Source organism: Canis lupus, chromosome 1 (assembly GCF_003254725.2).
Source record: "Canis lupus dingo isolate Sandy chromosome 1, ASM325472v2, whole genome shotgun sequence".
In the NCBI taxonomy this organism is placed as follows: Eukaryota; Metazoa; Chordata; class Mammalia; order Carnivora; family Canidae; genus Canis; species Canis lupus.
In genome coordinates, this window is record NC_064243.1 from 25,975,847 (window position 1) to 25,988,743 (window position 12,897).

The 12,897-nt window shown below is 39.6% G+C and overlaps 1 long non-coding RNA gene across 2 annotated transcripts; it reads left to right on the forward strand.

The window, feature by feature from the left end:
• Window positions 1–425: 425 nt before the first annotated feature.
• On the forward strand, window positions 426–3,806 carry LOC125755772 (uncharacterized). Of its 2 annotated transcripts, XR_007413080.1 has the most exons (4): window positions 426–657; window positions 2,175–2,332; window positions 3,054–3,250; window positions 3,385–3,806. It is a non-coding gene; the product is annotated as an uncharacterized LOC125755772 (long non-coding RNA). The 2 variants fall into 2 exon arrangements; XR_007413081.1 differs by lacking the exon at window positions 2,175–2,332 and having other exon boundaries at window positions 435–657.
• Window positions 3,807–12,897: the final 9,091 nt, after the last annotated feature.

A 12,897-nucleotide genomic window follows, 5' to 3' on the forward strand; every position in this document is an offset into this window, starting at 1 on the left:
TTCTGTGTGACAAACCTATATAAAGGAAGTGATCACATCCTACCGAAGTCCACTCTTGAGGTTAAAAATTCTCCAATTGTTTAAAATTTCCCCAGAAACATAATTTTGAGGACTGTTTCTATTCCTAATTTGAGTTGTCTGTCTTTTGACTTTAGCCTTTTGCAGTATAGCATTGCTCCCAGAAATGAGCACCACTCCCAGGAATGTCTGGTTAGAGTAGCACTGTGAGAGATTCGGTCTCCCTCATTCAGGAACGCTACATCTGTGCAGGAGGCATGAGCTCGTGGGGAGTGCCTAGTCACTTAAGCCAATTAAGCCATTAGGCATTTTTTGTTCTGCTGCAGGCCACATTTCTCTGTCGCCAAGAATATTTTATTCTCTACCACTTTGACTGACTTGGTGAGTGTCAAGACTGACTCTTCACTTGCAAGTGAAAATTTGCTGCCTTCATCCTCCAATAAAAATGTAGAAACTGACAGAAGTGAGAATGGAACCCTGTGAGGTAACCCTGGGCCTCCCTCTGCGGTGATTGGTTAGCACTGAGCTTCCACCTAACAATCCAGTTCGCTGTAAAGCAGTCAAGCCAATCCAACCATCTTGTTTATGAAATCACTTCCCTCGTTCGTGAATTATCTCCCTAAGAGAAAAGTGAACTTCGTAAGTGTGATTTGGTTCCTTGTAAATACCTTGTGTTTTGTGGTCATTACTTCTGCATAAAACTCAAGTGTTCATCCTTTCTTAGCTATTTTCACTGGTTGGGCAGCAAAATTTCTTACTTGCCCTATTATCATGTCTCAGTGGGGGCTTGGGTTCATTTACAGACACCAGATGGTGTTTCTGTTATGTCAGACTTCAGTTCTTTTTTGGCTTTTTCTATTCTCTTTCTTTTAGTTCCAAGATCACTCTTGTTTTCAGAAAGTGGAAGAGTTCTCACCTTTCAGCCTTTTGCCCACATTCACCATTACCTCAAGCAAATGCATGGATCTCTGATATATATATATATTAGTTATTAAATATATATTTAATTATATAGATCATAAATATATAATAATTTTATATATTTATTTAATATATTTATAATATATAATAATATATTTATATATATTCATGATCTATATTATTAAAAATATATATTTAATAACTAAAATCCCTTCCTAAATATAGTGACTTTTAGTACTCTTCTTCCCATGTTTTCAAAACAGAGCTTTGCAAACTTATTTTCTGTCCCTGCTAAAAGTCTTTCTTCCATCTTTCATGTTTTCATTGTTAACGCTGACCGTATTGGGAGCTCCCTGGACAGGACTTTTCTTAGCTACATGTTTCTTTTTGTCCTAATTTTAGTTTCTGGAGGCTCAGGCTGGGATAATGACTGTTATCTCTGAAATGCTTGAAGTCTTTCTTCCTAACTTCCTTCTAGGCCCACCCACTCTGTGCTTTCCCATGGTTTGGGATCACATCTGTAACCCCTTTCTCTCAGGTTCCTGTCATTGTCATCTTGCTCACCAATCTCTTGGTCCATAGTTGGTCCAAGGAGTGATGCTCTTGATTGTTTCCTAACATTTGAGGTCTGAGGGAGGGGTCAGGCTTAGGGTACAGAAGTATGCTTCTGTGAAAACACAAGGAATGAAGCTATCGTAACATTTCCTTTGCTTTTCAGGTCATTGAGGTTCTATTTTTTATATTTCCACCTTGTTTTTTGAATGGTATCATTTGATAGAGACCAGAGAACACTAAACAAGGAGAGCCAAATGACTATTTTCTAGATATAGAACAGCCATACACCTGCTATGTGACCCAGGACAAAAGCTTGGCCCCAAGGGGCCTCTTCCCCCTCACCCTCTCTCATAGAATAAAGGAGTTTGGCAAGATTACTTCACCTCATTAATCCTATAAACTTTAAAAATGAAGCCTGAAGAAGAGCTCTTGGTTCTGGACCTTTGTTTAGGATCCAGGACCATATCAGTTCCAGTGACAGTTGGAACCATATCAGTTCCTTGTTGAACTGCCTTATTACTGGAACTTCAGGTTTTTAAAATTCCATACATCTTACTTCTATTATTCTCAGTAGGGAAAAATTTTAATCAAGGAGAGCATTGGAAAAAGATACCATTGATAGAATAATTTGCACAAAATATAAAATGATACATTAATGCATGTTCATATTTCCTTCTCAGAAATTTTTGACACCAGACATATTTCAAATTTAGAAATATATGATCATTGGAGAGCTTCAAAATCAAACATTTCTGAAGTAGAACAAACATTCAGACAAAGTGAGATAAAGACTAATAACATTGATATTTCCGAGGCAAAATATCAATGTGCATATAAGGTGAGATAAAGACTATTACATTGTTAGTTAAGATCAGGGTGTTTCCACACTTATGGAAAAACTATCTTTTCAGATTTTTTTTTTTTTTTAGTTTCAGAATTGTAGATAAGGGGTTATGTGTGGCCCTAGATTAGGAAAAAAAAAATTAGGGCATGGTTAGTAGAGATCAAAACTGGTTTTATTTACTGGTTTTTGTTTTTATCAGAACAGAGGGTGGGAAATTGGGTATGATAGATATCCACTTGACTTTATGAGATTCATCCAGAGCTTTCAAATGAAGGCCACATGGATGACACTTGTGCTTCTATTATATGCTGAACAAATTCTTTAATTTAATAGGTATTTATTGAATTTATACTGGGTGCCTATTCCTGAATTAGGTAAATGGGGATATAAGAGTGAATATGTTAGGGGCGCCTGGGTGGCCCAGTCAGTTAAGTGTTTGACTCTTGATTTCAGCTCAGATCATGATCTCAGGGTTGTGAGATCAAGCCCTGCATTAGGATTCATGATGAGCGTGGAGCCTGCTTAAAGATTCTCTTTCTCCTTCTCCCTTTGCCCCTCTGCATGCATGTTCTTTGTCTCTTTCAAAAAAGAGAAAAGAATGAATATGTTTATTTACAACTCTCCTTATTAAACCCACCAGTCAAGAAAGGAAGAGAAGTGTTATGCAAATATTTGCAAATTAACAGGAGAACTTAATCTTGTCTTATGGTTCAAGAAAGAATTCCCTTAGAAGAGGCATTCAGACAAAAACTTGGAGGATGACATGGCACCAGCCAAATGAGAAGTACAGGGGAGAAGTAATGTTTCAGGAAGTGGGCATATGTGATGGCACAGGTGAGAGAAATCCATCCAATGAGGCTGAAGAATCTCGAAAGTTTGGAGCAAAGAGGAAGACGAAGCATAATGAGAGAGGTGAGTTAGGGGTCAGACTGTAGAGGACCATGTAAGCCATAGTAAAGAGTTGAGAACCATTGGTTACTATGTCAATTTTCTCCACAAATGAGCTGTTCTTTGAGTCAGAGACCATATTTTATTCTGTATTCCAGAGCTCATCACAATGACTGGCATGTGGTCATATATATTTATGAAAGGAAGAAACAAAAAGAAGGAGGAGCAGGAATGAATTTAAGAATGAATGATTAAGGGCAGCCCGGGTGGCTCAGCAATTTAGAGCAGCCTTCAGCCCAGGGCCTGATCCTGGAGTCCCGGGATCGAGTCCCATGTCCGGCTCCCTGCATGGAGCCTGCTTCTCCCTCTGCCTGTGTCTCTGCCTCTCTCTCTCTCTGTTTCTCATGAACAAATAAATCAAAAAAAAAAAAAAAAAATGAATGACTAAGGGGATCCCTGGGTGGCTAGTGGTTTAGTGCCTGCCTTCGGCCCAGGGCATGATCCTGGAGTCCCGGGATCGAGTCCCACATCAGGCTCCCTGCATGGAGCCTGCTTCTCTGCCTGTCTCTGCATCTCTCTCTCTGTGTGTCTCTCATGAATAAATAAATAAAATCTTAAAAAAAAATGAATGAATTCAAATGCATTAATTTGAATGAATGACTAAATACAAGTGGGATGGGGGGACTTGAGTATAAGATACCGTGTTCACCATTTTTAGGAGTGGGGAGGTGGTTTCTCAGCTCAGGATTGAGAATCTGGGTTTTTAAATAAAGCTGCAATGTATTCTATAACTGCAGCCAAATAGCTTTGCCCTCAAAACCCTGCAAAATAAGATAGTTCATCTGTTATCTCTTGGTCTGAAATTCAATAATCTATAAACAGAATTTCCAAATAGCGTGGGGCAGATTTCTATCATTTAGAACACAACTGGTTGCAAATTGCAGTGTGATTCTTGTGGATACCACATCACGAAGAAAGAATCCTGGGAAGAGTCTGTTTTGGGACGGTATATGCCCACATACGTCATCTAAACTTTTGGACTCATCTTTGATTGAATATTCATCCTACAATATAGTTGGAAGGGCTGTTTGTCCTCAAATTTATAACGCCCTCGACATTTTTCAAATTACTGGTGTGAGTTAAGACAGGAACAAAACAAGAATGTTAAAAATACATTGTATTTCTATGCCATGGCCGCAAAAACTGAACAGCCAACTTGCCAGGGAAGGCTTTCTTTTCAGGGAACATAATTTGCATGTGGGGCTTCATTTAAATAACTTTGAAAATGTGTCCAAGGAAATATAGCAATTGAAATGATTATCAAAAGCTGGTTGTGTTTCATTCTAAATCACACTCATTTCCAAGACACTTTTGGTCAAGCTAGAGGAGGATCAAGAGAGGGTATTTGGAGCCCACTCTTGGTCCTCAAACATACAGGAAATTTTTTCTTATTGTCTGAGTTTGGTCTATGGCAACTTGACCTATTTTCCTATTTTCTCCAACGAGAAAGTACAGGTAAGATTTATATTATTTGGGCTTAGAACTTTGAAGAACTTTTGTGGCTGTATGTCCTTAAGACATTTTAGCATTTAGTAGACATCGTAGCTATTCAGAAAACAAGTTTGGGAGCTTATGGGACCAGTGGGCTTGATCATAATTTTTTGAACTGGGTTTTCTATGTGAGACATGCAAGATAGAGGCAAGATAGAGATAGGTATCATACAGGGGCAGACAAATTTCAATATCTTGGTTTTTATAATGTACCTGACACAGTGAGCTGCTGAGGCAAGGTGGAGAGGTTGAAGCCCAATGTTACCTGGAAGGCCTTGACTCAAGTTGCATGATCTTGGGAAAGTTCATTCAGCCTCTCTGGGCCTCATTGTCTACTCCTGTATGATGAATGAGACCATGCAAAACCCATGGTGTCTCAGTTCTAAAATTCTAACATCTTATTTTCTACAATCTCAGGAAGACAAGTTGCTTTATGTACAAAAATTTGAGAATTACATAGTTTTAAGTCTGAGCTAAAATATCATAGAGATTCAAGCTTATTCTAGTAAAAAAAAAGCTCATACATCCTACTCAAGGAAAGACTGTCAATTTCCAGCAAAAGAAGTGTAATAGCATCTAAATCATGAATTGGGGACACCTGGGTTGCTCAGAGGTTGGGCATCTGCCTTTGGCTCAGGGCATGATCCTGGGGTCCTGAGATGGAGTCTTGCATTAGGCTCCCTGCATGGAGCCTGCTTCTCTCTCTGCCTGTGTCTCTGCCTCTCTCTCTGTTGTCTCTCATGAATAAATACATAAAATCTTTAAAAATAAATAAACCATGAATGGTCTTACTTTTCACTTTGGGAGAAGTTTCATTTACTTTCCTCAATGCGTGCGTTTTAAAATCTCAGCCCAAATGTGAAGAATCATGCTAATTATAAACATATTTGACTATTATCTTTCATATGCACATACCCCATATATGCATATATATACATATATATTGTATACATATATACATATATATTTACATGTTAATATTTGGTTTGTTATTTGAAATATTTTTACTACTAAGAGCTAATGTCTTCTTTATGGTTTAAGCAATAATGCTTTCCAGGCACTAGCATTCATGACAACACTACTAGTTTATAAGAAGTGAAACAGTGAAATTGTTACAATCTGGGGTTTTTAGGAAATTTACTCCAAGAAGTCAGTATTACTGAGAGTAAACTGTCTATCTGTGTTAACACTATGTCTAAAACATATTGTCCAAGTCTGCTAGCCTCAAGAATAGAGCCTCTAACATATCATGAAATGATTAGTAGCTATGAATAATCTTTCTGATTTTATCTGTTTGCTTGTTTTGCCCTGAACTACCAGCTTGGCACTCTGTTTAGCACTGTAGAATTTCAGAGTAGATGTGTACAGTTTTCTTCTATAAAATGAGAGGAAGATGGGACCTAGCCCACAAAAGAAAGAGGCTGTAAGAAAAACAGCTCAAAAATATTCTCAGCTCTCAGAGGAAGGCAACACATAATATAACTTGTTGTTGTTTTCTTGATTTTTAAATTTAGTCCCCACTGATGACCAAAAAATTTTTGATGTGGCTAACAGTAAAATACATCAGGGCAATGAAACAGAAAATCATCAATTTCAGAATAAGAAGGCCTAATCTAGAGGGGAGAGAAGAGCAGGAGGTTTTTGTTTGCTTTCTGTTTGCTTATTTTTCAAAGAACTGAAGATCAAACAGTGAATTATTACCCCAAGGAATTTTTGCGTCCTGACAAACTTGGCTTCTTTGTGGGAGAGGGCTATTCAGTGGAATCATGATGGGATATACAAGTCTCTTACTTGGAGACTGCCAAGCCTGGCAAGTAGTAAGTCTCAGCAGTTACCCTCGGACAGTTATTCTGTGGCTTAAGGAAGATGGCTTGTAGTCACAGTCCAATCCCTGCTGGACAGGTATTCACATCCTAAGAAACCACCACTGAATTTGGCACTAAGACAAAGTATTATTGGCGGTAGAGAGAGAAGGCCTGAATCAGCGTTCAGGGTGAGAGCTCTGACCATCTAACCTGGCCATTCTGGGCCAGGCCTGAGAGAGGCAGCTCCTTAGGGTATAACAGGAACACTGAAGAGATCATGGCCTGATAGCATTTGACAGTCTATGGACAAAACGGTCATTCTGATTTATAGGCTTTTTCCATCTGTCACATTTGTATGCCCTTAATTTCATAAAGAAAAGGAAATCCCCCCTCCCCTTATATTGAATATGATCTTTTAATCAAAAAATACAAAATATAGTAGAGGCACCATTTTTACTATGTAACCATGTATCTAAGCACTCAGAGTTCTTTTAAACATAGTCGCTGTGCTGAGAAAGCTCTCATTTTTAGAGTGGTGAAGTGATGATGAGGAAATGCAAAGAAATCCATGGCCGAAGGTCAGTCAGCCATGAACACATGCCCTTCTGTGAGCTGCTCAGTTCCTGGGCAGTTAGTTGACTATTGCCCCCTTCAAAGGCAAGAGAGGACCTCTGGTGGTTCTATCCAGATGGTGGAGTTCTCCAATTCTTTTCCTGGTATTCGGTGTCCTGATAGGCCCTGGTATCTACTGCAAAGAAGTATAAATGGTTTATTCTTCCAGTAGGCGCTTACTTTGTTTCCTTCACTTTTCCATATCTGGTTATTTTTATTCAACACACAGTAAAATACATCCCTGAATGGAGAGAGCATACTAATGGATCAAAGGTGTTCCAAGGGCATTGCCACCAATATGTCAACAGTAGAATTTACCTGGCCCACGGGGCCCAACAGTCATTAAACAGGGTAGCGGTCTGGGGCGCCAATGAGCTCCACAGTATTATAGTTAACATTGACCCCGGTGGGGTGGGTGCACCTCCTGCTGGTCGATAAATGAGGTAAATTTAATGGCAGCCTTTGAGGTGAACCAATGTTTTATTCCTTGGCCAAGGCTGAAAACCGTGGCTGGCCATAAGGAGCAGAGGGTGATATTTTAGGAGTGTGGAGAGGCAGGCAAAATGCTTGTAAAGAGCTTGGAAAATGCTTATAAACGTGGTTGAGAAGAGACAAGGCACTGGAAACAAAAGCAGATTTTCCAAACCAAATCTCTGAGATGCAATTATTTTCTTTTTTCTTTCTTTCTTTTTTCATTTTTTTTTTTTTTTTCTGGAGACAAGCTCTGGTTGAACTGTGTGGTACAACTGCTAACAGGCTTTGCCAGAAGGAGTCAAGTAAACATGGCAAAGAAATGTTTTTCTCCTTTAGGGAATATTGACTTTTCTCTTTCCTGTGACTGTTGGTTTTCTTTTTTTTTTTTTTTTTCTCCTTACCCTACCTGGAAACAGTTATAGTTGCTATAATCATATCAAACTAAATACACGGAGATGAATTAGCCTTGAAAGTACTTAGCATTAACACATGGTAGAATCAATGTAGTCAACATGATTTAGAATAATTAAACTTTTGTGAGACTTCCCATTTTCCTTTACCCTGTGTTTGCTTAATTTCTTTGGATAGTCATAACTTTTGGCACTTCAATTTGAAATGTTGTACTTGCTTTTACACTAAATCAAAGACAATTTTTTACTAAGTTTCAAAGTGAAAGGAATGGAATAAGCAAAAAACAGTGGGGCTGATGCGATCAGGAAAATATAATGTAATTGCCAGCTTAAAAGGAAATTATCATGATTGAGGGTAGAATTTGATTTCTAATGACTCATGATTCTTAAAATATATTTTACCTGTCATTCAATAGCAAAAAAATAATTTTATTTTTCACACCAGCTGACTTTTTGACTTTCAGAGTTTTCTCTGTAAATGATTTTTAAATTGTAGGAAAGGCCCAGTAAACTTTTAATGCTTTCTTGTATCTCAGTGTATATTTAGGAAACATCAGGATATACGTTAATCTAATATTTCTGGTAATTTAAATTGGTCATGTGCAAAGGAAACACTTCTATTAAATGCCTGAACACTTCCTATATTATCAGTCTTATTTCCTCACAATAATGAAAGTAGAAGTCCTTGCTATTTCGAAAATCCTTCGACTTGAAGCAGGCTAAGGATTTATAGTGTTTATGCCCATAAAACATCTAATGAATGCAGCTTTTTTTTTTTAAAAATCGGAATGTTCAGTTAAGCCTCTAGAAAAATCAGTGTCTTCACAACTGTAAGGTCACAACGATGAGTGCTTGGTTTGCTTTTTTTACTCTGTGAACAGCAGTCTGGGCTCTACAGGCAGGCTCCTACAGTAAGCCTTCTTATCTTCCAGGGCCACACGGTGAAGGCGCGTGTCACAGCCGTAGACACCACCAGGGGGGGCCCGAGGACAGCACCTGTTTGCATAGTAGGCTGAAGGGCCCTGCCAAAGGAGTGGAAAAGATCACCCCAAAGTGAGAGAACTCTAAGTTGGATCCACCTCAGCCGTGGTGATGTCACCTCTTAGGGTAATGGCCTTGTGCAAATCGTCTTCAATCACCAGGAATGGACAAGGCCGTTGCCATCATCAGGTAAACCTCTTTACTTTGTGACCGAATCTACTGAGATCTGTAGAGAGTAAAGGACTTGTCCAAAGCTCTGACTGTGGGCTGTGGTAGGACAGGGACTAGAATGGAGGTCTCCAGATTGTCCCTTCACAGCTTCTTCTGCTCGACCATGCTATCTCCTCGTATTGAAAGTACCGCTAGGGAAGTTCATGCCTTGCCTTTGCCCTGGCACCATTGTCCTTTTCAACACCGGTGAATAGAAAATCATCTCTGCCCCTGAACCTCCAGGTTTTAATGAACAGATATTGAGAGCATTCCCTCTGTACCCCTTCCTTAGAGATTCTTGTGGAAGAGAACAGGATTCACTTCGAGGACTTTGTGTTCTATTTAGGGAAACCGCATTCCTACTGGAGTGTGTCCTAAGTCTTTCCTCACTTTTTATCTCTACTTTTCCAGTGTGCGCCAGCTGCAGGATCTTTCTAATTTCTATAGTAAGGACTTTGTTGGCCCCTTGTCAAAACTAACAAAATCTCTCATGCCAAAAAATACATTCGAAACTAATATTTTAAAATATATTAAGATGTCTGTGTTACAATGCATGTTAAAAACCCATTTTCAACTGTTCCAGGTCCAAAGTCTTCAGGTAAAAACCTATGTTCCTGCTTTGTTCGAGAGCCTTTGCTGTCTTCGTAAACAACCGAGGTTAAGCCTATATTATGGATCTGGGGGAAGCCCACTGCACAACATAAATTAGAATTAGAATCATAACGGAAACCTCTTAGAGAACCTATCGATTTTAATATGTCTGGTCCATAGAGGCGACTTCAGTGAGTGCTTCCTCCTCCTCTGACAGCTGCTCTGCTATGGCCAGAGCTTGGACTAATGAGGTTACAGCTGTCAGGGTTAATCAACAGCTCCAAATATGAACAAGGAATTGGGTAGCTGGTTCCAGTTAATTTGTGCAAATGTACAGATTGGGTGGGCAATATTTACACTAGTGACTCAAAACAAACTTTCAGGAATTGAGCCAAGTATGATCTCACTAGTTCTCAGTGCTACCCTGGGGAGATAAGACACAAATTACAGAAACAGGAGATGGAATACAACAGAGTTCATAGCTCAAACTACCCATGAAAAGCCCATTTATATCTAGCATGCTTTCCTCTGAAGTGAGTATCTGATTCAATTTCCAATACTTGAGTCTGGTCATCCCTGAAAAAGTTCTCAAAACATCCTGATGATTCAGCTGGGGATTTGTGCGTCTTTTACCCTTGCCACGGGACTTTATGTAAGAGCACTTTGAGAGCATCCAAAGTGAGCACCACAATTGCTGCACATCCATTTTGTTATGAAAACATCATTCTATTAATATAAATACAGACTGCATCTGCCAGGGCTAACTAGAACAGGTGCAAAGTCTTTAGATGCTTGCTTGTACTGAGAAATGAAGAGAGTGGACAAACAGTTTTCTGTGGTGGCGCTGCTGGTGTCAATGTAACATTCATCTCTGTTGCATTCCTTGATGTTCATGGAAGGTAGCCCGGGGAAACTCAATACCACTGGCTTGAAGGGGAGAGAGGGAGGAAGGAGGAAGAGAAAGACAGCGACGACATGGTCTCTAGGATTCTGTTTACGCAAATACTCTCCTCTTGATCTGGGGCTCGCATGGGTTATGTATAGAGTGAATTCTGTTGGATCTCCTGCTGCAAGTTATGGGATGCTGCCAACATAAATATTCTGCTGGTTCTGAATTTAGCAAACAGCTTACCGGCTCCTGATGTTTCTGTTCTTCCTCCCCCCCCCCCTTTTTTTTTAATCTTATCCATGTGACTGCCACTGTGTTGCCCATGGTTTCAAATTCACTTTGTAGTTTTCCAGGCAAGAGAAAGTCATTGCCTAAAAGACACATCTGGGTTCCTGTCCCTATGATCAGAGTTATATCAAGATTTTACTTGGTTTCATGGAATGAAAGCATGAGACACCTACCATTTATAGCACCATCTTAATAAAATAAGACAGCATGATCTGCAACATCATTGTGGATCTTAAGTGTGGGATTTTACACTTTTGGGGAGCCCATCCTCAGAAGTGAGCTCCTCAGGAGATAGGAGTGTGCCACAAACAGCGTACATATACACGCATACATATAGGATAGCCTAGGGCAGGTTGTTTTCAGTCCCAGCATGGCAGTCTCTCCCACAGCGGTAGGTGCAATTCTAAAATGGCCGGATGCCTGGGGGGCTCAGCGGTTGAGTGTCTGCCTTGGGCTCAAGTCATGATCCTGCAGTCCCGGAATCGAGTCCCTCATCAGGCTCCCCACAGGGAGCTTGCCTCTCCCTCTGCCTGTGTCTCCGCCTCTCTCTCTCTGTGTCTCTAATGAATGAATAAGTAAAATGTCTAAAAAAAAAAAAAAAAAGGAATTCTAAAATGGCTTCCAGGATTCCTGTCTCCTGTGGCACACATCCTGTGTAATCTTTTCCTGTGAATGTGATGGGATACTGTTCTTGAGATTCCCTTGTGTTATGTATGGCAGAGGGGGAAGCATTTTGAGGATGTAATTAAGGTCCCTAATCAGTTGACCTTGAGTTAATTAAAAGAGAGATTATTCTGAGTAGTCTGACCTAAAGAAGCCCTTTAAAAGAGAACCAGAAGCCTTCCCTGAGGTCAGGGAGATTCTCTGCTGGCTTTGAAATCATCTGCTACACTGTGAGAAGGCCCCATGGCAAGAACTACAGTGCCCTCGGGGGCTGAGACAGACCTCCAGCTGCTGTCCAGAAAGAAAGCAGGGACTTGGTCCTAGAGCAGCAAGGGACTGAACTGAGTCACAACCATAGGAATTTAGAAGAGAACCCCGAACCCTGGGTGAGCTCACAACCTTGGATGATGCCTTAACTTCCGTCAGCTGAGACCTTGAGCCAGGAACCCAGTCAGCTGTGAAATGATAGAGGAGTGTCACTTTATGCTACTAAGTTTGTGCTCATTTGTTACATGGCCATAGAAAATGAATATACCTATGTATATTCAATTCAGTACAAATTGTATCTAAACTTTGAACATCCCCAGTTGTTAGGAAAGAAGAAAGTGTACCCACACTGTGGACACCACAAATTACCTGGTAGAAGGAACTTCAAATTATAAATGGTGGCAGTGGTTGCGACATTCTTATCAAACATCTCATTTTCTTCTCTGTCTTAGGGTTAGTCTCTACTCTTTCATTTCTCAAAAGGGATTGGCGTTTGTTGGAATTCTGATTTAAGGCTTTAAAGTGCAGCATCGTAATTAAGATGCATCATATTTTTGTTATGGGATTTATTAATTATTTATTAATTATTTTGTTATGTTATTTGTTATGAGGGTTCCTAGCTTTTCCTTTGAGCCAGCTTCTTTGTCTTCAGTGTTATACTATATGTTGGCAAATCAAACTCCAATAAAAAAAATATACAAATAAATAAATAAATAAGAGATAATATTTTGGCTTTATAATGAAAAACTCAGAAGGAAAAGACAATGGCAGGCACAAATGCCAGGTTTGGGGACTTTGTTTAGAGGAATTTGTCAGGCAGGGACATAAGTAGGGATTCCATATACCTGGTGCTAATGGCATTGTCCAGCATGTAGGTGATATTAATAGATTAAAAAAAAAAACTACGTTAAACATGGGCATAGATGCTAG